Consider the following 25,899-nt stretch of genomic DNA (forward strand, 5'->3'; position numbering starts at 1 on the left):
CCTGTGCAGGCAGCACGGAGGGGCGGCGGCCATAGCCCGGCCCCGGAGAGGCAGCACGGAGGGGCGGCGGCCATAGCCCGGCCCCGGAGAGGCAGCATGGAGGGGCGGCGGCCATAGCCCGGCCCCGGAGAGGCAGCACGGAGGGGTGGCGGCCATGCCCCGGCCCCGCCGGATGCAGGCGGGCCTGGGGCCCCGCGGCACCGCCCCTGCCAGGTACAGGCGGGCCCGGGGGCCAATGACTGCCGGGTTGAGGTGGGGCCTCGGTCAGCAACCGCGCGGAGGGAGCTGGAGGCGGAGCCTCGCTGCAAAAAAAAAGTGCGCCCTATAGTCCGGTGCGCCTTATCTGATCTACAAAGTTGCGAATTTTGCCAACTCCCGGCGGGTGCGCCTTATAGTCCGGTGCGCCTTATGGTCGTGAAATTACTGTACATTTTTTTTGATCAATCCTGTGTGATCCCTAAGAGTGGCCATTCTCTTTGGTGGCAATCTGAATTCCAGCTGGATAAAGTCTCAGCTTTTCATTCTTGTTTCTGTTCTTCACATGAGGTAGCTGTTTTTCAAGAGGGTGTTTTTAAACTGTGTCTGTCTCTATAAACTTTCCAGGCATAGTTGTCTTTATAATTTTATATATAATTTATATAATTTTATAATTTAGTTGTCTTAAATTCAAAAAGAACACATAAGCCAGCCTTCTTCCTCCTGTCTTTTGTGGATGCCATCCAGAGGTGTACTTGTTAAAATGCTGTTATGTGCATGAGTACTCAGCTCTCAGCGAAGTGGGGTTCTCCCCCTGTCCCCTACAATGTACATATCCCTAGCAGTCACATGTTAATGTTGGTGAGATGGTGGGGAATAATTTACTGATTTCTGAACCAGTTCAAATCATTTAATGGAAGGGTGGGTGTTTCAAAGCTGTCAACTCTGAGTTGCATTCCTCTGGCATCACCGCTTTTTGAAAACAAAAGCTGTGTACTGTCTAGAGAGTTTTCTGTTGAACTTCTAATAACTTTGTGGTCAGGTGCTGTGCAATTCAGCAGGTAATTGGACTGTGTGCAACCCAAAATGTTTCAACAGGAGTATGTACATAACCACCAGTTTGTACTAATTAAATAATTGCTTCCATTAAGCTGAATGTAATTAATGCAAATTAAATAATAGAGAAAGGTAAGTGGGCAATTTAACTACTGTGGGTTTGTTGTAGAATTTTTAATTATTTACATTGTGGCAAAGAAGGCAGCATTGGAAAATATTGCTACTGAACAGCTCAAATGAAAAGGGATCATCTTGCACTGTGCGTGGCTGCATGTTAGACTTGTGCTGAAAGCTTTTTATGCTTGTCTAAGGTTGTATGACAGGTTGTAGTTAGAGCCCAAAGGGCAGGGATCCAGTGCTTGGAGATGAGGCAGGTCCAAGGTCAGGCTGGGGTGTTGCAGTTTGGGTCAGGGAGGTGGAGAGCCAGGTACAAGTTGTGTGTGAACAAGGCAAGGCCCAAGGGTTTGAGCTTCATTGCAGCTCCACAGCAAATAAATGAGTTATTCCTGAGATGAATATCTTCTCACTTACCAGGGCTTTGGTTGTTCTTGGCAGGGATTTCTTTTCCTCTGTTCTTTTTTTTTTTTAATTTTTTTTGAAATGCCAGCTTGAAACCAGAAAAACTTTATGAAAGCCAAGCAAATGACAAAACCTTCTTTATTTGAATTTACCTCAGTGTTTGGAAGCGTTATGTGTCTTCACAGGAAAGAATGTGTTCATCTCTAGCATGGTACTGGAACAGCATTGAAAAATGTGCATTCAACCATGGGTTGAAGTTTTCTGTGTTTTAAATGCTTCTGTGTAGTCCCAGAGCAAAGAAAGCCCAACTGAAGCAGGCATAGCTGGGACAGGATGAAGTCTTGATCACCAATCTTGCTGAGCAGAGCCCTGACAGAAAGCTGTACCCAGGCACAAGCAGAAAGCATCAGAACTTTTCCATTTCAGTGCCTTGTATCTGAGGAATTCTCTGAAAACTGCTGTGCTGGATATTGGGGGACTGATGATCAGAGAATTCCTGTTAATTTTGTCCTTGCCACTGCTGCTGTTAGGGCTGAACCACAGTAGTTTGGTTGTCAGTGGAAGCTGGAGAGGAGGGCAGGTGTGATCCTACACTGATTTCCTCCTTGTTCTCACCTGTATAACTGTCCCTGCTCTCAGAGGTCTGAAGTCATATGCTGGAATACAGAATTTACCTTCCTTGTCCTGTTATTTTATATGTCTGCTAAGAATCAGGTAAGATCAAAGCCCCTTAAGTGTGCTTTAGATAAATGGCTTGCTCTTTGTAAGCAAAAGATTGAATTGCCTTGACATTTTATAATCTGTCTGATTTCAGATGTTGAAGTTGAAACGCCTTGCAAAAGGCCCTTGTCATTTTTCTGAAGTCTGCTGGGTCTCTGAGGACAGAGCAATATCCTCACTTCCTTGCAGTCTCATTTCTGTATCGGTCCTGCAACCTTCAGAAGTCTGATGTAAGGTTTTGTTTTCCTCAGGACTTTGCTGGCTTCTGGACAGTTTAGGCATACTTGTTACTAAATTGTATCTGATGAGAAAATACAAGAAGATCAAATAGGGATTTATTCTCTGGAGTACCTCAGCTACATGAGTTGCTTCAGGGTGAAGCTGGGTGACTTCTTGTCAATCAGTACTGCCCTATTCTCTGTGGTACTGATCTCTGCCTGAGCTGCTGGAATTTATTATTTGGGGAATGAGCTTTCCCAGCCTTGGCTCTAATCTGATTTACTTGTGAACAATCTGTATACAGCATTGACACAAACAATTTCTGTGCCAAGCTAATATGCAGTGCAAGGGATAACGTATTTAGATGTCTGTATTGGATTTGGGAGGCTGTGAAGCTCATCATTCCTGCCTTTTCTTATCAGATAGTTGACTGCAGCATTCTGCTACCATGCAGCCTGTCAGGAGTAGAGGTATTTCTGTCAAGGGAAAAAAAGAAAGAAAGAAAATTCAGTCCTTTTCTCTTTCTGCTCTGTCGCTTCAGGAGATGCAGAGCAGAGGAATGTGATCCCTGAGGATTTCTGCAAATAGTGAGATGAGGATATATAGAGAAGGCAAAAATCAGCTACAGGATGCCATGCATTGAGAAATTCCAGATTCAGTTAGCTTTTGATACCCCAGACTTTAAGCTGCCTTTTGGTACTAGGCATTATAGATGATGCTGTCTTAAGGGAGCAGAAAGCACCATCAGGGCTCTTCCACGGACACAGCAGGGATGGGGTGTGTGTTGTCAGTGAGCCATCCAATTCTTACACCAAAATCACTCTTTTGACAGTCACTTTTTCCACATAAATGTCAGAATTTGTGATTCTTTATTGGTGGCAAAGCATTTTGTCAATCATCTCTCCCTTGAAAGGAAAACAATGCAATTAATAATGCTGAAAAGAAATGCTTCACAAAGAACTGGAAAATGTACTGATTTTGAGTCCTGGTGAAAAATAGAGCCTTTGGTATGCCACTGTTTTTGAAAAAATTGTGTTCTGATGAGGCTTCTTTTGCTGAGGAGTCTCACACATCATGGGAGATGAGGAGGAAATGACTGTCTGGCTGTGTCAGATGTGTCTGTGCGTGTGATTTGCTCCTCATTGCTTAAAACACACTCTCAGGTGAGACCTACCTGCAAAGATTATGCTCATTAGAGCTTCTCTGCAGCTGCAAGGGCAGGGACTGTGGCTCACATGGCTGGCATCCAGGCATTCTCTAAACTGCATTTGGAGAGTTCCCCACTCCTTTCAGCTGCCTGGCTGTCCTCGGCAGCTGACTCAGACCTGCTCTTAGTCCCAAATTTCAGCCAAGGCTGAACCTTGTGTACCAAGGCAGGGAGGTCTTGAGTTAGAGATGTCTTTCCTCCCAGGACACAGACTGCCCTGTTTGTTGCACTTAGGGCATGATGAAAATTAATCTAATCTGCTTAACATTGGCCATACTGCCCCTGCCCTTCAGATTTCTGCCTTGTGTTTGTGATACTCTTTTTCTTTGCCCTGAAAATGGAGCTCCTTATATCAGTTAGAGCGGCTGCCGAAGAGCAAGGAATTTGCCTTTGTGTGAAGCTTTTAAAGTAATTATTTATGATTCTAGGATGATTGGATATGTTTCAGTGTCAGCACTGGGTATGCATTTTCAAGAATGCTATTGAAACTTTCATACAAAAAAATCCACTATGTATGTTCCTAGGATATTATTTTATTTGATTAAAGAAAGTATTGAATGCAGTGCTGTTGAACAAACTCTCATTTAATCTTTCAAAACATCTACAGCGCTTTCCTCCTTCCAGGACAGGCAGAATTTAAACAAATGCCAAGCAAAGAAGGGGACAGAAACATTTTTTTGATGTTACATCCCTTTTGCTTTAAATGGGACTAGTTATGCTGAATACATAATCACAAGCTCAGAAGCTTAAATTATTTTTGAAGGGAGCTTCTCTAGCAGGAGTTTGAAGTCACAGTGTGATTGATGTCAAGTAAGCCTGAAGTTGCACTGGCCTTGAGCTTGTTCTGTGCAGTAATGTGAGTTAACCTCAGTGAACAATCAACAGCCACAGTCTTGGGCTAGCAGAGCTTCCAGATTATGACAAAATAAGAGGCCTCGAGTTTTTTATCCTTTGAAAGTCAAATAAAAAAATTAAAAGAAGAACTTTGTGGTCAATATTTTGTGGGGTCAGTATGATTTTAGGCACTTTCAATAAATTGGGTGCTGACATTCCTTGTTATCTAGTTTTCTGTCAGATGTGGAAAAAACAAAATTCACAAAACAAAAAGATTGATGAAAAGGGAAGACATCTATTTTAGATTTTAATAGTGATTTATATTCTATTAATTTTATTTATCTTAATTTTATAACTAAGTTTTAAACTTTAGTAATGTTGCCTATAAATATGTTTTGTTAGGTGGGCAACAGAACTTCTCCTCTGCTTCAGGCAAAAGTTCAGAATTTTTTTCTCGGCTATGTGCCTGTTCAGTTGTATCTTTATACATAGATCACTGTGCTAAAATGCAGAAGGATTTACAGCAAAAGAGTTAAAGTTGTGGTGATCTCTAAGAGAGTTCACTAGGTCAAGCAAATTCTCTCAGATTATACATCAGGATAGATCAAGTGATACAGAGGACATACAAGCACTTTCTTGGCTTGGAAGCAAAGCAGAAACATTGTAGAAACAATTCCTCCACCTTTAAGTTTACTCAAATTTTTGTTGGTTTTGTTGGGTTTGCTATTTGATACTGGAACAAATTTGGGATTCTCTTCTTTCTAGTAAGCTGGAAATAAAAATAAAGACACATTTGTCCCAATGAGATCCTTTTTACTACATAGCACTCTCCCAAGATGATCTCCATTCATACCTCACTTCTACAAAGTCCTCTCTTAAAAGCTACTGGGAAATAGACTTTGGGTGCATTTTCCCAGTCGTGAATAATCTGTTCCTGTGGGATAGATGACATGAGGGAGAGCACATTTTGTGTCTTGCATGGCACTTCAGGCTCCGTGCCTGACACAGAAATGCTGTTCTAGGCAGCAAAAGTGTTCAGAAGTGGGTGAGGACACATTGATGCAATCAATAGTTCATAGTCTCCTTTCCCATACAAAATCACTTCTTTCCTGAAAGATCTTCTAGTGCAGTACTTGAATTGTTTAATTTATGCAATAGATTTTTTTTCCTTCTCGCTATGTCTCCTGTACTGACTGTGTGCTTAAATGGGAAGGAATGGTCTTATTTCTTCTCACTATCTAATCTAATTAATCTGTTTCATTTATTCAGTTAATTAGACCATGCAGGTTTTTTTTTTTTAGTCATGAAGTAGAAGACAGGAGCACTGAACATCTGTGTGTGTTCCTGTGGAGTCTGTCTGGTTGAAAAAAGGGCATTCTCCAGTGTCATCCTCTGCACTTGAAACAGGTGTTTGAAGTTCACCCTCTTGGATGACTTTGAACCAAAGGCAGGGAAAGCCTGCTGGGCAAAGAAGCATCAAACACCTTGTAGGCCCTTTGAAAGAGTTAGATCTCTCTCTGATCTCACTGGTTTCAGTCAGGCTATTAGGTCTTTAAGCATCTTGTCTTTGAGGATTAATCTGTCCTCTTAATTGTCCATTCCTGATCGTTTCTGTCACTCCAAGTATGCTAATTCTGCCTTAATAACTATGGAAGTCATTGCATTGGCATAAAAACCCTTGTTATTCTGCTTATAACATTCTTCACTTAAAAACCTTCCCTTTGAAGCCTTTCAGGCAGTCCGTAATTGGGGTGATGGGGTATGAGAAGCATGACTAGAGCTGTATCACTTGGTAAATCGTTTCTTCTCGAGTTCTCTGGGCTCCTGGAGCAAGGGAGTGTCACCATGTCATCTTTTTACTAACACCTGCTGGTAGCAAGATGTCAGAGTGTTGATTCCCAGGCACTTTGCATTAGAAGGGGATGTAACATCTGCACTTGCCCAGTGTCCTGTGGGCTTTGAGAAGCCTTCGTGTGCATTTGGGAAGCAGTGTGCATCTGTATGCGAGTCTTACCACGATGGAAGTGAAGTGCCACAAAGATGAGTAATGGGGAAGGGCTGAGACGGGAGAGCTGGGACTCTTCAGCTTTTAGAGGAGAAGCCTCAGGGGGAATCTCATCGATATTTGTAAATAACTGAAGGGAGGGCCCAAACAAGATTGGAGTGAGGCTGTTTCCAGTGACAGGACCAGAAGCACAAACCGAAACAGAGGAAGTTCTGTCTGAGCATCAGGAAAATTCTCTTGCTGTGAGAGTGATTGAGCGCCCAGGGTGCCCAGAGAGGCTTTGCAGCTTGTGGCTGGAGGTCTGTAAAAGCTGTCTGATACAATTCTGGGCAGCAGGCTCTGAGTGCCTCTGCTTGAACCAGACAACTGGATCACATGTCCTCCAGGGCTCCCTTCCAACCTCACCCAACCTGAGATTCTGTGAAGTTTTAATACAGGGCATCATGTGGGTTATGACCTGATCTGAGATGGAGGTTTGATTTTCCATCTACCTTGTCTTCCAGTGCTGTGTGCAGTTGCTTCATTCTTTTGTACAGTATGGTCCCACTAATCATGCTTTTTGCAGTTCCACTGCTGGGTTATTTATTTATTTGTTTATTTATTTTAAATTTAATATGTTTAATAAAATCTTTTCAGTTTCTGAATGCATGAGATTTTGGGGAGAGCTCTACTTTCTATTAAAGCTATAAATGAAAAATTAGTTTGTGTATTTATACGAAAAAAGATGAGAAGTATAACTTCCTCAAAAACCAAAATAGTACATAAGACTGAAATTCTAATGCTCTTTTATTAAAACCTTTTGATTTAGAAAGCTGATTTTCAGTTTTTCTTTTTATTTTCTTGTGTTTTCTGGTTTTCAACACACTTCCCCACTCCTCAGTGTTGGATTTATACATTATATATTCTGGATGTGTAGAATTTTTTTGTGCATGTCTTTTTTGAGCCTCAAGTCCATGAAGTGCTCATATCTGATCCAGTGTTTAATGGAATGAAGTGCTCGTATCTGATTCAGTGTTTAATAGGATTCAGATTATTCAAAGAAATTGATAATGCTGCCCTGTTCTAATGAAGTGCTTGAACATGGGCCTAAGTGGAAACATGCTGTGTGTGATGCTCAGAAGTGCCTGTGGGAGAAAGGAGCCTAAATCCCATTGAGAGTGAAGAACATGACCCCACCAGCTTTAGAATGTGGTCTTTCTTGCTTGCTCTGCTCCTGCTGCCATTGGTGGGTGCTGTCATTCTGATGACTTCAGGAGCTAAGCTGTGTGTTTCATGCACCATCCCTTTGCAGTCACACTTCCCCAGGCTTTTCTCTATTAGGTTTCAATCTAATGGTTTTAGCATAGTTAATGGGGGAGTGTCTCTTTTGTCCTTCCCAAAGGCATGGTTAGAAAGAGTTGTTTTTCTTGTATTTTGTGAAAGATGTGTAACTTCTGACACCCAGGCTCTTGTTTTGCAGGTCCTGTTTGCTGGGTGCGGAGAGGCCACCTTGTCAAGTGGGATCCCATCAAGTGCTCTGAGCTCCCATTTCTCCATCAGGTACGTGAACAGTTGTGATCAATTTATTGATTTGAAATAACTTTCTGAGTAGATAATTGCATTTCAGCTGTATGCCTCAGTGAATGGCTTTTTAGAGATAGAAATGACAATCTGCAGAAAGTAGTACAGTTAATATAATGGATCAGACTGGTACCAGGAGATGTTGCTTACTGCTGATGTGGATTGTGTTTCCTTGTTTCCCCTGGGGTGTGGTGGCCTGGAAAGACATTGTACTGAGCACTTTGCATGAGGGGATGGAAGTGGGAATTGAATTATTATCCCAGGATGCTCTGCTTTTTCTTACTGGCAAACTAACTTTATATGATGTGGTTGTTGTTTACCTGAATACTGAGCACAACTGTATTCTTTCATACTCAGATCACCTTTTTTTAATAAAAAAATTATTTATGACAAATGCTGATATATTATGAGAATTCACTGTTTTAAAAAAATAATTAAATATAATAAATAAAAACCTATGTACCAAAGTCATGCACGAAATCTGTAAATCTTCTTTTTTTTTCTCCGAAATCTGCATTTTTTTGCACCGCTTATGTATTTTGAATAGGAAAAAAAAAACCAGGTCCAATCCTTGGAAATCATGTTATAAAAACAGTGAAGGTGTAGAAGAACAGACTGTGGGGAGGAAAGGACAGATAAACAGATTAAAAAAAGAGGTGCTGCAGCACCTGGCAGAGTGACTGTACCTATATAGTCGATCTCCCAGCAACAAATGGCTGAGAGACTGAGATATATTTGGGATAATCTCACAGAGTGCAGCTCCTGAAGTAGGCAGAAAGGAAGATGATGATGCATTGGTGTTTATGTTCAGGCCCTTCTAAAGCCCTGTAGGGAAAAATATTTCTGAATCTTCTGGAAGACTGAAGCTGGAAATAAAGCACTGTAATAACTTCCAAGTGGATATATCTGAAGGGGTGAAGCTTTTCAAAAGAGGCTTAGTCTTTCCCCTTTATTTTATTTAAATAGTTCTTCCTATTTTGGTTTCCTTTAAACAGTTACAGGTGACAGTGACCAGTCCCAACCTGAGCAAAGTCAGATTTTGTCAAAAATCTAGAAAGAAAAATAATTTCTGGCTTGCAGTTTAAAGGAAAATACAGGTGATAGCAAATAGCAAGTACTCACTGTTTGCAAGCTAATGAAGACACTTGGAGAAACAATCACCATTACATGGTGTCCCTTTTCAGTGGGAATTGCAGGTGATTATTTAAGTTCATGTAGGTTTGTGGATACTGCAGCGCATGTAAATTGAAGATTTGATCAAGGTCTGTAGTCTGAAATGAAATTGAAGTCCATTGATGTTAACTGGTATCAACTTTTGGCTTGGTTAGTCTCATACTCCAAGAGGGTGGTGTCTTTTAGGAATTTTTAAATTACTTGGTTTTCAGTAATCCTCCTCCTCCTGCCTCTACATCTCTAGGTCTTGGATTGCTTTGGTTTTATGGTATTTGGGGTTGGTTTGTTTCTATATTTTGGTTGTGTGGGTTTTTTTCCCCCCTTTTAAAAAATGTGTTTTCTTTCATTTTGATCTGTATTTTTGACTCTATTACTTCCATGGTAGTTATTACATTAGTGGAATTAAGATCTGTTCTATAATGTTAACCTTACCCTGTGTCAAACAAATTGAATGAATAAAATCTCAGCGATTCATGCTAGAAAATAATAACTCTTTCTGTTACTTTTTCTCCCTTCATTTTGTCTGTGATAACTAAAGTACCTGTTGTTACACAGGCCCCTCAAAAGGGCTGTTCTGTTCATGTAGGTTTTGCAGTTAAATGGAGCAGGTAGTGTAGCTGTTGGTAGTGTGGCCATAATTTACCCACTAATAGAGTCTTTAAGTGGAATAGGGTTTTTTGTTTTATTTACTACATTACTGTGTCAAAACTTGCTTTCACAACTTTACTTTCAGCTCTCAATCTGAATTACAGATTTAGGCCAAGGAGATGCAGCAAACAGAAACGTTCAGCATTTGGACTGACCTGATTTTATGAATTGTTAGTGATTTTGTTGGTTTTGTATTGTTATATATTTAACTCAGCAGAGCTTCCAGGCATGGTTTGACAAAGAGTGGGAGGTTTTTGTTCCTGTAAATATTCACACAGGATGATTTAGAGGACACAGCTCTTAAGACCGTGTTTACTTACTCATCCATACAACATTGTGCACAGAACTGCTGTATAAAGTGTGCAGGGGGAAAAAAAAAAGCAGAATCTGTTCCTTTGCAGAAATTCCTTCTATTGAGTCTTTAAGGTGGTCTTTACAGACTAAGGACAAGTACTTTTCTTCTAGTGTAGGGCCTTTTGGGTAAGTGTGGTGAATGAATGCTGGGGGCATCTGTTTGGGCTGACAGTGAATGTGTTTTATTATGCATATAGTAAGTGTTTGTACTTCATACAAAAGACATGTGAGTCTCCCAGGTAGTATTTCACCATGGAAATCAGGTAGTGTGAATTGTTATCTCAAGTGTACTGTCACTGGGAGGTGAGGTTTAACCAGAATAGTCACTTCTGCTGTACAGACAAGGCGATGACCTTGTGGAAAAGTGGCGCACTGTGCTGTTCCTTTCCCTGACACAAAGAGGGGAGAAAGGCTGCCTGTGTCAGTGCACTACTTGCACACAGACAAGGAGTCTAGACCAGAAGCTGTCAGGTTGTAGATTCTGAGGAATTTAAAAGGATCTTTGTGCCATGAAAAGGCTTCCTACCTGCATGCCTGATGCTAGGAGTGGAGTCGTGGAGAGGAATAATGCTTCGCTTTCCCCGCCGGTGTTTGTTTTTCTTTAGCTCTTCCTGCTTCTTGCCTCACTGCTGACAAGGAGGCTGGTTTGCCATACTAAACACCTTAGGGCTGACAGGATGGAGAAAACCTACAGGCTCCTTTGACAGCAGTAATCAATAAGAAGTGAAAAAATCTCACTCTGAGAAGCACTTTTCTAGCTATAAATGGCAATGGAAGTCCTGAAGGTGAAACTGATTTTTAGCCCAAATTTTTAGCAAAGAACCAGAAATCTGAGACCAAGGAAAAGACTGGCAAACCAAGATTTTCTTGCTGCTCATCTGTGTGTACCTCAGCCAAGGGGAGAACTGCATTGTGCGAGACAGTCCTCAAAAATGCCTTCCTCAGCCCACCAGCTTATTTGCTTATTGCATCCCCCAGGACTTTGACTCACAGAATTGTTAAGGTTGGAAAAGACCTTTATGATCATCTAGCTCAACCAATAACCTGGCACCACCCTCTTAATGTCACTTGGGGAGCCTCATCCACACATTTTTTGAGACTTCAGGGATGATGACTGCAGTACTTTCCTGGGCAGCCTGTTCCAAAGCCCGTCCACCCTTTAAGTGAAGAAGTTTTTCCTAATATCTAATCTAAACTTGTCCTGGTGCAACTTTAGGCCATTTCCTCTCATCTGTCACTTGTTACCATCACTCACCATCACCTCTGGGCCCAGCCATCCATCCAGGTTTTTGCCCAGTGAGCAGTGGGCTCACCGAAAAACAGGAGCAGCCAACTTCTCCAGGACAATGCTGTGGGAAACAGTGTCAAAGGCTTTACTAAAGTCTGTGTCCATGACACATCCAGAGCCTTTCCATCATCCACTGGACAGATCACCTTGTCATAGAAGATCAGGCTGGTCAAGCAGCAGCTGCCTTTCCCAAACCCATCCTGGCCAGGCCTGCTCCCCTGGTTGTCCAGTATGTGCCACATGCTGGCACTCAAGACAATCTGCTCCATGACCTTCCCTGGCACCAAGGGCAGGCTGGCAGGTCTGTAGCTCCTCAGATCCTCCTCCCAACTCCTCCTGTAGATGGGCAGCACAGTTGCTGACTTCAGCCAGCTGGGACCCCCCTGGTTCACCAGGACAGCTGACAAATGATTGGAAATGGCTCAAACTCTTCCACCAGCTCCTCAGTGCCCTTGGGTGGATCCTGTCAGGACCCGTATGTATGTATTGTGTATGTCTACGTGTGTAGCAGGTCACTGAGCATTTTCTCCTGGATTATGAGGGCTTCATTGTGTTCCCCATCTCTACCTTCCAGTTCAGAGGGCTGGGTGTGCTGAGGATAACTGGTATAATGAAAGACTTGCTGCAAGAGCTTTCATTATCATACTGCAAGCTTCTCCAAAGTTCCCACTTGCCTTATGAGAGATGGTGAATTTCTTGAATTCTTATGAGAGCCAATGGAAAATGAAGAAACTTAATCAAAACTAGGCAGAAGGAAGGATCAGAATTAGCTTTTTAACCTAACAGGTCTGGTTTATTTTTAAAAATAAGTAAGCCATTTCTATGGAAGAAAAAAAAAGTTTATTTCTTTCCAAATAGATTTAATTGCTAGCAAGTCACATTGAAAATGGCAATAAAAACTTGTAATTACAAATGGGGATAGACAGAAATTCCCAGAGCACCTGGTTAATCAAAAAATAGAGGCTGAAGAGTAAGGATTTTTCATGCTGTATTATAGTGATAATGGCAAGTCATTCAGAGAGCACAATAGGAAAAGTTAGGTCTAGCTGATACATTTTTGTTTTGTGACGCTGAGTAATTGTTAATATGGGCTCTTGCTGTTGTCTTTATTTCTCAGGAAGCAATGCAAGCAAATAAGTATGTCTGTATCCCATATTGCTGTTTTACTCTCAACTTAGCTGCTTATTTGGTTGATACTGAGTTTTTATTCCCTTTATGTTAGCTGTGCAGCTAGGGAATTTGGTGGTAATAAAAACACAGAGCTCTTGCAGCACGCTTTGTGCTGATACATCTCAGTGTTTCGTGAAGTATGTGATAAGCTCACACTGCAGATATGTGACAGGGAAAGCAGTTTGCCCCCATGGTCACTTGGCTGGCAGGAGAACTGGGATAAAGATCCCTGGCCTTGAGTCTCAGCACAGGGCTCTCTCTGTCTGACCATGCAGCCTCTGCTTTGGTTTTTATCATAGAACTGTTAGTGGTATCATTCCTCCTAAGGATGTGGGGACGGTTTTAGATATTAAGCAGGTATCTTCCTGTCACCACTAAATTAATTTTAAAGGGGAGATACGAAAATAGCACATCCTTTTGTATTAGATATCATTTGTCCTCTGGAATCATCTTTGCCAAATGCTATTAATGGCTACTCAAGAGATTCATTCTATTATCTTGACTAGCTTATTTCTAAAGTAGTTTGACATTTTATTTGTCTGACTTATCTGTTGTTGTAGGGAGATATTGGTTTATTACCCTTTAGAAGACTGAAATGTTAACCAGGAAATATGGGAGCTCCTTTCATTACTTTTTTACTATGAAATACAAACTCTCAGATTGGAGTGTCAGCTCTGCAGTAAAGAAGAATTCTGGCCTTGTGCTCAAGAGGGTTGAATTTGCCTACAAACAGTATCCCAGACCCTCTGTGGCAAACTGCTTATTCTTCAATCCTGCAAAGCAGTTTTAAGCCCTGCACAACTTACCTCTTAAATGGGAGATTGAGGTTGAGCTTTGTCTTCCTCTGGCACTGCCAAGATCCCAGTGTCTGCAGTCAGCATGAACAAGCACTGCAGGAAGGGAGCAGGCTGGAGAAAAGCTGGGTTCCTGCTCCCAGAGCAGACCTAGCTGTGAGCAGTAGGACAAAGGTAATTTGAAATATTCATGGGTGTCACTGCTGGATGTGCACTGTTGGCAATGTGAACTATAATGGTAACTGTAGTATGTTAACAGAAACCCCTTTTACCTGAGGAATTAGAGCCATTTTAAACTGAACTACTTTCTTCCTCAGCTAGTCCAGACATGCTTGGCAGCAACTGAAAGCTCTTACATTTAATGGCTTTGGGTGATCTTGTGTGGCTGTTCTGGTGTCCAGTCCTCTCTGCTCCATGATTTTCTGATTCCAACTTCATGTGTGCACACACACTCTCCATTTGGGAATGCAAGGTAAATATTTGAGTTTATTATGATCTTTGGGAGACACTGTGAGTAGGAGGGATTTATTGAGAGGCTAGGAGAAAGCTTGGAGTCTGATAAGCAGGGAAAACCAGTGGAGATGGATTTGCAGTCTCCTGTGAGACTGAGTGCTCATGCGAGCACTGTTTTACTTTGCATACCATTTTGAGTCAGAGAAGATAAAAAGCATCTGATTAATAGAAACCTGGGTGAAGACATGTGCTGCTACACATGTTTTTGGAGCCCGGTATATCCTGAGCTTGGCACATGAAAAATCTGTCCTTTCAAGAAGGAGCTTTCCTCATATTAAAGAAAACTGTAAGGTAAATGAAACAAATAAGTAGAGCAGGCATGTATTATTAAGCAAGTTTTGTGTCAGTGAATAAATACCCATATTTTAAAAAAGAGTCTAAAACTAAAGCCTGTGAAAGTAAATTGCTTTGTCTTAACAATACATCTAAGAAAGCTTTTGCTTTTTGAGGCTAAAATAACAGAAAACTTTAGGCCTTCTTTATAGCAAAGATAATTGCACTCTTGCTTATTTTAATTACATTATTTTAAGTTGATCACCCACATTCTTAAACCTGTGGAATATTTAGGAAAGCTTAGCAACCTGGCATATGGTAGATTCAGGGGACTTTCATTTACAGTGCCTGTATTGCTCCAGCATTTTAGCATGGACTGCCTGCAGTCAGAAAGAACATCTACTTGTACTTGTTTTTTAATCTAGGCTGGTGTTAGCACTTCTTTTCTGGGTCAACTGATTTCATTACAGACATGTTCGTTGCAGTCAGCTGTCTTGTAGCAGCAGTGATAAAAAGATAAAATCAGACTTCTGAAAGCGATGGTGACGAGATTGGCTCAAAGTGGGTAAAGAGACTAAAAACAGGAACAACTTCATGTGGTCAGAGATGGTACTGAATATTTGCTTTTTGATTTAGGGTGTATTTAATGGCTACAGAAGAACGAGGCAAAAGTTACCAACTCAATTCCTGATTTCTTAAATGTGTGGCTCTGTTTTCCAGATGCTTAGGATGCTGTATGTCCCTTTGGTACGGAAAAAGTCTGACCTTTGGTGTCATCTCACAGGCAGCAGAGCTCCAAGCACATTTTTAATAGCTCTTCCCCTTTTCAGCTGCTTCAGTGGTGCACCAGAGCTCCTCTGAAACTTTGAGTAGAGGGCTCTTTTGAAAATATTTGGCTGCAAAGATACAACATGCTGTAACATGGAGAGCACTAAAAGGAGCACTTGGGTCTGAGCTGGGTTTGTAGCCGCTAATACACATAGCTACAAGCTGGTCTTTAAACTCCTTGGAGACCCCTAAGAAAAAAGGTCACAAAGGTGATGCTAGTGGGTATAATACATCAGGAAAATGCTAGGATTTCTGACATGAGGGTTTTAGAAGCATTGCATGTGTTACCAAAGGCACTTAAGTGGCTTCATAATGTGCATGTGGAAGATACTTAGATTGTCCAGGGTTTTGGAGTTTTGGCAGCCCTTTAGTTAGTATTTCAGAAAAAAAATCTCTTACTTCTGCTTTTTACATATCTTGTGTGTCTTTTATGGTGAATTGTGCCACACTGTCAGTGTTATTACTGTTATTTTTTCCTGCTGCACTCCTCATGAATGGATATGTAGCAAGAGGTCTGAGACAGTGCTTTCGATCAGCATTTGCTTGCCCTCTGCAGCTCTGCCAGTGTAACCTGGGGAGATTGTGATGGTGGGGAATCAGGAAAAGGGAAGGAAAAAAAGCTCTGTGCTCTGAAGGAAGAAGTTTGCACAAAGCACACTCTATGGTGGAAACAAATCAGGTGGGAAAAACAAGTCCTGCAAGGTGGTTAGCAGTGCAACTAATTTTTTTTCTTCGCTATGAAGCCCATCTTCTTTAAAAGAAAATGGCAATTATTGGAAGTTTGAACTTCTCAGTGGTGTTCAAATTAAGAGGGTTTTATAAGCATGAGATGTGATGTTTTCCTTCTGTTACAATAGCAGATAAACTCTTCTCTCCCTCAGTTTGACCAGGACTTCATCAGGCACACAGAAGAAGGAGCAATGTAGTAAGGAGGCAGAACATCTTTTTTTATTTCTTGGCTGTTGGGTGTAAGGGATAGGAGCCACACAAAAGCCCTGATCCACTGTCTTTTCAATTCAAGGACTTTCATCTATTCAAAGAGATTTGAAACAAACTTCAAACCCATCTCCTTCAGTTAAGCTCAGGTCAACTTGAAAAAGAGAGATTAAAATAATATTATCCTGGAGGACACCCTGTCTTCTTCTTGCTTGGTGTCAAGTAGCACTGTGTTACAGCTTTGTACATTAGCTCCTTGCCTGGTGTCATGAGAGATCTCCCTCTGGTTCAATCCACAAATTGTTTTGGCTGATTGCTGGAGGTGGAAATGCTGTATTCTATAGCCCTGCCTCTCCCTGTTTCTCCTCAACGCAGTGGGTACTTTTCCTTTTCTGGTTTCTTGTGCAAGATCACAGGTTGTAGTGGAAATGACCCAAGTAGCCAGTAAAGACTTGAAATGAAGTTGAAACTAAATGAACAAAGCTGTAGGGAAAGTGAATTGGATTGGAAAGTTTTCACTGTGTGATCAGCCAAATCCTAAGGTCTGTCTGTTCCTGGACTTTTCCTAAAACAAGCTACTTTAAATTAATTATATAGCTATTATCCCCTATGAGGACATTTGTTCTGGGGTAAGAGTGTCTATGTAGAAATTGAACTCTTGAAATCACTTGAAGGTATTCTGCAGTAACTGCTTTGATTAATTTCTAAGCATATCAGGACCTGCAGTGATTACAGCTGGTATTACTCCTGCACCTCACTGCTTGCCTGAAGCAACTCAGACTGTGCCCAGTAATGAGTCAGGTTCAGAATTGTGGCCTTTCCTTTTATTTAAACTAGCAGAAGCAAACAATCTTCTCGATGCTCCATCTAAAAATGTGTTACCACAGATTGAAACTCTGCACTGTATCTGTGTGCTGACTCCACAAACCTCCCACCCTTTGCCACCATCTCTTTCATAACTGTAGAATTTAAATGTGGAAACATCTCTTAAGTCAGACAAGGATATTTGGCTCGGAAAATGAGAGGAGGAGGTCAGTGCATCCCATGAAGTGATACTTGAGGGGATGAGATGTGTCTAATGGAAAAGACTGGAAAAAGGCAAGGGAAGAATATTGAAGGAGAGAAAATTAGAAGTAAAGGGAGTGGAATCAGGGAGAGGCCGTAAGGTTCTGATGAAATGAAAATGAGTAGTTGCTAATATACAGGAATTACTCAGTGACTTTGGATAGGCTGAGCTCCCTGCTTCCCTGACTTTCTTGCCATACTGTCCCTGCTCACTTCAGCAGAGAACTTGGCCTTCATCACTCAGAGGTTGCCATCTGTCATAGTAACCCACTGACCTGAGACTTATTTGTGCTCATCTAAAGGCATGAGCGGCTGAATGCGTGAGCTCTGCTGTCACTCCAGGATTGATGCTGCAGCTCAGCTGGAGGCCAAATGGTAGAGTCTCAGCCCCCAAAAAAGCCCCAAAGCAGCTCTCTCCAAGGTTCCTAAAGAAGGAGTGCAGGGTTCAACTGTGCTGTAGCCAAGGCTGAGGGCAGAGTAGCAATATTTAAAACTGAAAAAAAAAATAAATGCTGTTCACCTCTGTGGACCTTAGAGTTTCATTATTGTTTGGATAAAGTTCATAGAAATTTGATGTGATAACTCAGCTATTTCCAATATGTTTAAAACTATCTTCTGAGTTCACCCTCACCTTTCATTCATGCTAAGGGGGAAGTGTGATACATATATTAGACTGTAGCACTGACCAAAATAACCCCAACACTCTGCACCCAGTGGGCAGCTGATGAATGTGATGGTCTGCTTCAATGTCACTGTCTCCCTGCAGTCAGTGCTTAGACACAAATGGCAGAAACACAAATACACCCCCAAAATCAAGAAATAGTTGCAGTTCATGAACAGCAGAGGGTTAGATTCCAAACTGGGGAAGCTGCCATAGCTTCATTAAGTTTCAATTATTTATGTTTACATTATTTTATCAGCATGATTTCACAACTCTGGTTTAGAACGTGGCATTGAGAGTAACTGAGTCAGCTGAAGGGAGGTGGAGGTGGACTCTGCTGAGAGGAGATCAGAGCTGGGAGGGGGAGTTAGCTCTCTTAAATCAGATGTGCAGTCAGTAAAAATAATTATGTGGAACTACAGCCTTAATAGAGTGCTGCAATTTTATACCAGCTCCTGATATAACTGGTAAATTGTAGCTAAAGTTTAATTTACTCACCACCCCCTGCTCTTCATGCTGACTGTCATAATTATGAAAGCTGCTCTCATCTGATCATGGTCTTAAGAGTTTTCAGTGTGAGGACACTAAAGGTAGGCTAAGAGTGAGTCATCTACTCCATATCATGAATTTATAAACTAGTTGTGCCAGTGGAATTATCAAAGGAATTTGGCATTCTGGAAGTCCTTTTTATAAGCCAAGTGCATGTTACACTTCTATTAATTAAATAATGTAAGCTTGTCCTTTCTGAAAGTGTGTCGATTTTGTTTGTAGTGGTTTTGGAAGATGCATGGTCTGTTTACAGCCTCTGTCTCATCATGTCTTTCTGTCATTACAGAACTATTTGAAATTTTGCTTGAGGTTAAATCTATGCAATTCCTTCATATCAACTGAATAATACTTCTAGTGTACTGAGAACAAGGTTTTTTTTGTTAATTTTGCCAAATAATTTTATCTGTTGCTTTATAGTTTAATAGAAACTTTCTGAAGGACTGAAGAGAATTCACAGTATTTTAAAAATTTATCGTAATGTGCAAATGGAAGATCCTTGGGTTGTCCTGGGTTTTGGAGTTTAGGCAGCCCTTTAGTTAGTATTTCTGGACATGTCTGTGGCACAGGTTTAGATATTCTTTGCCATTTTTGAATTTCTTTCTTTTGACTTCATCAGGTACTAAATCTAATAAGGGCAGACATGTCACTATAAAATTGAAGCAGAGACAGGAAATAGGCATTTTTCATATGGATTAATTTCAACATGCTTGATTTCATATTTCTTTTTGAAAAGCAGCTTGATAGGATAAATGACATCAAATGAAATTCTGTTTAACAGTTACTGACCTCTTTTTTTGGTAGTATTCCTGCACAAGTTGCAGTATTCAGGCCTAAATATAGAAAATAGACTGCAAGCATGTTATGAAGCTTTCCATAGGTATAAAGAGTATAAAGAGCATTTCTCCAAAGTGCTTTGAATAATAGTCTTGCTAAGTAAGAGTGATTTTGCTGTTGTCTAGTTCTGTTACGAATGTGAAGGGATAGAAAAATGGAAATTCTCCAGACAGATGTTAGCCATGCCCCTTGATGTACATCTGGCAAGCCCTAGGACTTAAATTGCAATATCCTCACAGACATTAACGTGCACTGGTTGATCAGTGCTTCTCTGCCCCTTGCCTTGGCAGACACATAACTAATAATGTTTATTGTCTGATAACAATGGGAAATCTCTGTAATTTTGGAAGTATTTATTGCCAATGTCAACATGAGGTGGCATGCCAGCAAAATCCAAGGAGGGCAGTAGATCTTATTGGGAATGACAGAAGAGGGTGGCCAGATAATTTATCAGAGAGTCTTTAATTTCAGCAATCCCTGCTAATAAGTCTCTCCAGGAATGGGAGAACTCTCTTATGGTGTCTGTGTTAGACAGGATAAAGCATGTACAGGAGGGTATAGTTTTTCTCCTCTTACCTAACGCATGTGGGTAAATAAATCAGCAAAGCCCATGGAGCTGACACCTGCTGCTGCGCCACCTCCTTTAAAATCTTTGGGGCACATCGTTGGATGCATGTTAACAGAAATACATTTAGTTGTACAAAGATACAGAAGAACATACTCATGAACATCAGTCATTCTGAACAGAGAACTCCAAGCATTCTCTCTTGCCTCCTTGTTCTATGTGAAATCTATGACAAAGCTAATTGTGACGTTGTAGATTTTTAACCAATTCGATATCACATCTGGAAAAATGTCAAGTTATTTTACAGCTTTACTTGTAGTCAAGCAAACATTGAGCAGAAATTTGTATAAGACAGCTTATTCTCTTCATAACATATTTGTATTTATCATGTGTATATATATGTAACTCTATTCCTATAGAAAAGCAGAGTGTGGAAACACAACGTTAATTTCTTAGAATCCTTGAGTACAGTGGTCCCTCATACTCCTAATGGTTTCTGGATGTATTATTTTTTTCTCCCCCTATTATGTTTTGTACCTCTGAGAAAGAAAAGCAAGGGCAAAGGCCAGCTTTGGCAGCAGCCACTTTCCTTTTGAGAACCTCTGTTCTTTGCTGCATGTCAGATGGTGTTAGAGAATAGTTTCTAAACCAGATTAATTGAGTTCAAACAAAGTTCCCAAGCTTTGCAGAAGCTGTCAATTTGCGTTTTTATTTTTATTTCCTTTTTGACACAATCTAGTGTCAAAAAGAGTTCAAAATCCAATATGACAGCATGATGGGAAGGTGTTGTGCCTTCTTTCCAATTTAGAAGAATTGCTTTCCAAGTGAGAAGATCTCCAGCAGCTCCTAGTGCTGTGTAGAATGCAGCAAGTACAAAGATGCTCTGCAGTAAATGTCTCCAGGAGGCTGGTGAAGCCTGAATTTGGACATGGCTGGGCCAGTTGAGACCCTTCCCAATAAGAAACACCTCACAAGCTGGGACTGTGAGAAACAAGTACTCTGCTATTGTATCTAATTTGCTATGTTTGCTATGAAAGAAAACAAGAAAACTACGTTTGCTTATTTTTAATGACTTGTTGCATTAGTTTTCTTTGCAAATCTTTGTCTCCTGTCCAGTGTTAGCTTCCTCTTGGGGAAAGCCCTGAGAATGAAAAGAAATCCAATTCCAGTATATTGTGGTTGATTAGTTCTGTATGTTGGACACAGTTGCAGAGCTGCTGTACTCTGTTACAGTATTTATTCCTACCTGTTACTTGGCGTGGGGTTTGGTTCCCTCCCAGGGTGAATCTCCTGTTCATCCCTGTCCACCTACAGTTGTTGGTGTGATGAGCTGTTTGGGCATAGTCAGGTTCCCTGAAGGAGTAAATGAGCTTCCTACAGTTTTTGTCAGTCTCTTGAGTACCCTCCACAAGCTAACTGCTCACTTAAGATAGTGTTGCTCAGTCTCTAGACAATTTGAAATTCCTTTGGCTTCAGGTCTGGGTTTCAGTGAAGCTGTGTATGCAATTTCTAAACCTTAAACTTTTGTTTAAACTTGTACTTCCCTAAGAGAGCACAAAGCCAGGTACTTAACTTCATGAATCTGCTTGTAGGCTTGAATGCCTACAAAGTACCAGCAGGTGCCAACTCTTGCATTTGACCTGTTTCAGTATTGCTCAGTATTCTGGATGGTGCAGAAGCTGCCCTGTAAATCTTAAATCTTTAGCTTGGCAACAGAAATGCCATGCAGTTAACTCACTGCCTGGTATTTGCTATGCTTCATCTGCTTTTCTGATTTCATTTGAGATTTGGTAACACCAGGTCAGCAAGTGGCAGTGACAGCCCCAGGTGTTTGTAGGCATATAGCCAGAGGTGTGTGCTTAAGTGCATGGATGTATGTGTGCACACTGAATGCTTCTGCAATTCCATTGCATTATGAGTTACCATCATCACTGCCAGGGTTTTATTTCATTGCACTGACTCTCAAGGTGCCCTAAATGAAGGAAAGAATGACAACACCTCGACTTGGAAGGCGCACGTTCTGGAGATTGCTCAGGAGGGAAGCGGTTGACTTGGCAAGTTCAATTTTGAAAGCAATCTTTTTGAGGGGACTGAAAGATAACAAGGGAGGAATCCTGCCCAGGAAACAAGACACTCAATTTACCAACTGTCAGACATGTGGCATTGACTTTGAACAAAATGAACACCAGACTCTCTGAGGCTTGAGGTGTCAGTGGAGCCCAAAAACCATAGACACATATTTGAATGATGCAGACGAGTAGCCTTTGTATAGCAAGGTTGCTTTTATCTCCTAAAGTAAAATAATAGCATCCATAAAGGTGACTTTGCTAGAGGGAGGACTTGCATACAATCTAGATGTTGAAACAAATATCTTGAAGATGTGTAGAGTAATGAATTTTAATTGATTGAATTCCTCTTTCCATGGGAAAACGTCTTTCTATATTTTATAGCACGTTTCACTTCAAATTCTGATCCTGTTTGAAGGGGTTTCTAGTTTAGTTTGTGAAAATAAAAAGTGATGAGTGTTGAGAAGGATGTAATGTGTTGAGATAAGCTATTCTGTCTTGTAGCATTCATGTAGTGCTTTGAGGATTAGAATTAAAAACCACAAGTTCAGATAGGCTGGTTAAGTTGTTGAGCTCGAACAGGCAGAAATGGTGGTCTAAGTTTACAAAAATGATACCAGGTGGGATTTTTTTTGGTTTTTTTTTTGTTTTGTTTTTGTTTTTTTAAAGCCTGAGCAGTCCTGCTGTTGTGTTAGATGTGTGTCTGTTTGGTTGAGCTGACATCTTTATACTTCCCAGCTTGGAAGCTGGGTCTGTGGTGTTTCTGCCAGTCAGAGGATTTTGAAGGAGCTGCCAGGCAGGTAATTGCAGGGACACGAGGTGAGAGCTGCAGGGAATAGCACACTGCAGGTAAGAGCAGCTGCAGAACGGCCCCTTTCTCTCCCTGCCTGCTGTGTCCCTTGGACCTGCTGATCTCACTTTGGGGCAGTGATGCTGCTCCCAGCATGGGCCAGCCCTGGGAGTGAACAGTGTGTTCAGTCAAACCATGAGCTGAAGCTGAGTGAATCTGCCTCAATCTGCCTCAAAAAATCGATCTAAGTGTGCTAATTCTGCCAGTGGTGTTCTTTGAAGATCAGATTTCTACAACCTCTAAAATGAGAGGTTTGCCTACAAACCCCCAGATTTGCCACTGCATGGCTCCACCAAGGACAATAATGACATGTTTCCTGGGGATATCCCCACGTGTGAGAAAGGAATGGAACCTGGAATGGGCTGTAGTCAGGTGGGAGTTGGCCTCTTCTCCCAGGCAATCAGTGACCAGATGAGAGGGAATGGCCTCAAGATGTGCCAAGGCAGGTTCAGGGGGGACACCAGGAAGAAGTTCTTCACTGAAGGAGTGGCTGGGCATTGACATGGGCTCCCCAGAGAAGTGATGGAGTCAACATTCCTGGAAGTGTCCAAGGAATGGCTGGAGGCAGCACTTAGTGCTGTGATTTAGTTGACATAGAATCATAGAATATTCAGCATAGAAGCATGGAATGTGGAGTTGGGATGGACCTTAAAGATCACCTGGTGCTCACCCTCTGTCATGGACAGGAACACCTCCCACTAGATCAGGTTGCTCAAGCCCTTATCCAGTGGCCTTGAACACTTCCAGGGTTTGGGCATCCTTAAGCTCCCTAATCAACCTGTTACAGTGTTTTACCACACCCATGGTAAAAAATTTCTTCTAATAGCTAACCTAGACTTTCCCTCTTTCAATTTTGAAATTATTTTGTTATTACTCCTTGTCCCATCACCACAGTTCCTGATGGAGTCACTCTCTGGCTGTTACTAGGTCAGAAGTTCAGTGATCTTGGAGGACTTTTTCAACCTTAAAAATTTTGTCTTTCATGATTTTGAATTACAATAATGTTTTAAAAATTACATTTTACATATTAGCTTTCAACTGAACTCAAAACAAAGCTGACAAATCTAAGAGGAAAAATGTGTTGTTCAGTGGAATTTTAGATTATACTTTGATTTTTGATACATTCCTCTGTTTCCAGCAGGAAAAAACCTCCCACTCACTATGGAGGAAGGTGATTTTCAAGCCCTGTCTTGCAAGTTGGAAATTTAAATGCAGTATCACTGTGGGTGCAGGTGGCACTGTGAAAGTGAAACAGGGCTAAAAATATGGATATAAAAGACCCTTTGTGAAGTAGATCTAGGTAAAAAGTGAGACTCCAATCCTGTATACTGCTGCTTAGATCTTCCTTCTGATAGGGATTGCACCCTAAAAAATTCAATGTTGAGATCAGATTATGATCTGTGGACTTTAATTTGCTTTACTCTTTCAATCTACAAAAAGGGCAGGAGGGAAAACCCAGGGGACTACAGATATGTTAGTCTAACCTTTTCCTGGAAGAAAAAGTTAGTTAGGGTTAGTTAGTCTATGGAGAAAATGATACTGGGTAGTATTGAAAGGCACTTAAAGAGTAATGCAGTCATCAGGTACAGTGAACATGGTTTCACAAAGGGAAAATTCTGTTTATCTTATTTGATCTCTTTGTGTGGTAAGGTTGCCTGCCTAATGGATGAAGGAAAGGCTGGGGCTGTGTAATTTTTCTGGATTTTAGTAAGATATTTGATGCTGGTACCTTTACAGGATCCTTCTGGACAACCTGACCAACTGTGGGATGAGGGGGTTTGTTTTTGTGGGGTGAAGAGCTGGCTGAAGGGTGGAGCTCAAAGGATTGTAGTGAATGGCTTCATCTGGCTGGCAACCATTCACCAGCAGTGTTCCTCAGGGTTCAGCTCTAGCCTTGTTCAATTTATCACTTATCTGAATGCAGGACTTGACTGCACCACTAGCAAATTCACTGACAGTACCACAGTGGGGGGTGCTGTTAGCTCTCTGGAAGGATATAGATAGATTGGAGCATTGGGCTGTCATTAATGAGGTGAAATTTGGCAAGTTGAAATTTAGCTGGATGCTGCACCTTGGATCGAGGAATGCTGGGCACAAATATAGATGGGTAGAAGAGTGGCTGGAGAGCAGCAAGGATCTGGGGGTGCTGGTTGGCAGTAGCTCAGCAGAAGTCAGCAGTGTGCCCTGACAGCCCAGAAGTCAAATTCCATCCTGGGGTGCATCAAACACAGCAAAACCAGCCCATCAAAAAGAGTGATAATCCTTCTGTACTCAGTGAGTGCTACCTCACCTTGAGTACAGCATGCAGTTCTGGGCCACACAGTTTAAGAGGGATCCTTGAATGCATCCAGAGGATAAGAAACCTGGTAAAAGGGCTGGAAGGAATGTGCTATGAAGAGCAACTGAGGACTTTATGTTTTTCTAGTTGGAGAAAAGGAGGCTGAGTGGTAACCCCATTCCTCTCTGCAGCTTCCTGAGAGGGGAAGTGGAGAGGGAGGTGCTGATCCCTTTTCCCTTGTATCCACTGGTAGGGTCCATGGGATTAGTTCAAAGCTACACCAGAGGAGGCTTAGACTGGACATTGGGGAGCACTTCTGAGAGGATGGTCAAACACTGCAGCAGACTTCTAGAAAGGTGATCAATGACCCAGAACTGCCAGTGTGTAAGAGGTGTTTGGACAATTCCTTTAGCAGCATGCTTGGTCAGCCCTGAACTGGCCAGGCCAGTTGGATCAGAAAGTTGTTGTAGGTCCTTTCCAACACACATAGTCTGTTCTATATCCTTCAGGTGTTGTCTCTGCTCTTCCAGGCAGCTAAATCTGAGAGGTGATTTCTCAGTGCTAACAAGCTGGGAATAGTGTGGGAAAGCACAGGCTGGACATCAGAAGTTAGATGACAGATTTTCCCTGCTTGGGTTTTGAAACTATTAAGATAGTCAGAAACAGGGAGGTACATATGGCTCAGGATCAAATTTTTGCTTGTGGACTATAAAATCTCTTTTTTATTAAATGGATGTGGTTAGTGTGTGACAACTGTGACATTGTTTTGTGAAATATAGCCTTTAGACTTTTTTTCAAAGGGATAAAAAAATATACCCTTCTTGATTTATGGAGAAAAAAGTCTGAAGCTGTAGGTGACACTAGCAATGAAAATGTCAGGCTCTGTGTGTGTAATACATAACACTGTGCTGTGTTTTCACTGTATTTAATTGTTATGGGACCATACCAGGACTTTGGC

The 25,899-nt window shown here is 41.4% G+C and overlaps 1 protein-coding gene across 3 annotated transcripts in view; it reads left to right on the forward strand.

The window, feature by feature from the left end:
- The window catches only part of TSPAN4 (tetraspanin 4), a 414,148-nt gene that overhangs the window by 138,395 nt on the left and 249,854 nt on the right, over positions 1–25,899 (forward strand). For 2 of the 3 annotated variants that reach the window (XM_033061612.1, XM_033061613.1), the window contains one exon: positions 7,996–8,075. The gene's annotated coding sequence lies outside the window, so the exon portion shown is untranslated. Of the gene's footprint in view, positions 1–7,995; positions 8,076–25,899 lie in introns of those variants that run through there. The other variant, XM_033061611.1, reaches the window with a different exon arrangement.

Source organism: Catharus ustulatus, chromosome 6 (genome assembly GCF_009819885.2).
Source record: "Catharus ustulatus isolate bCatUst1 chromosome 6, bCatUst1.pri.v2, whole genome shotgun sequence".
NCBI lineage: Eukaryota > Metazoa > Chordata > Aves > Passeriformes > Turdidae > Catharus > Catharus ustulatus.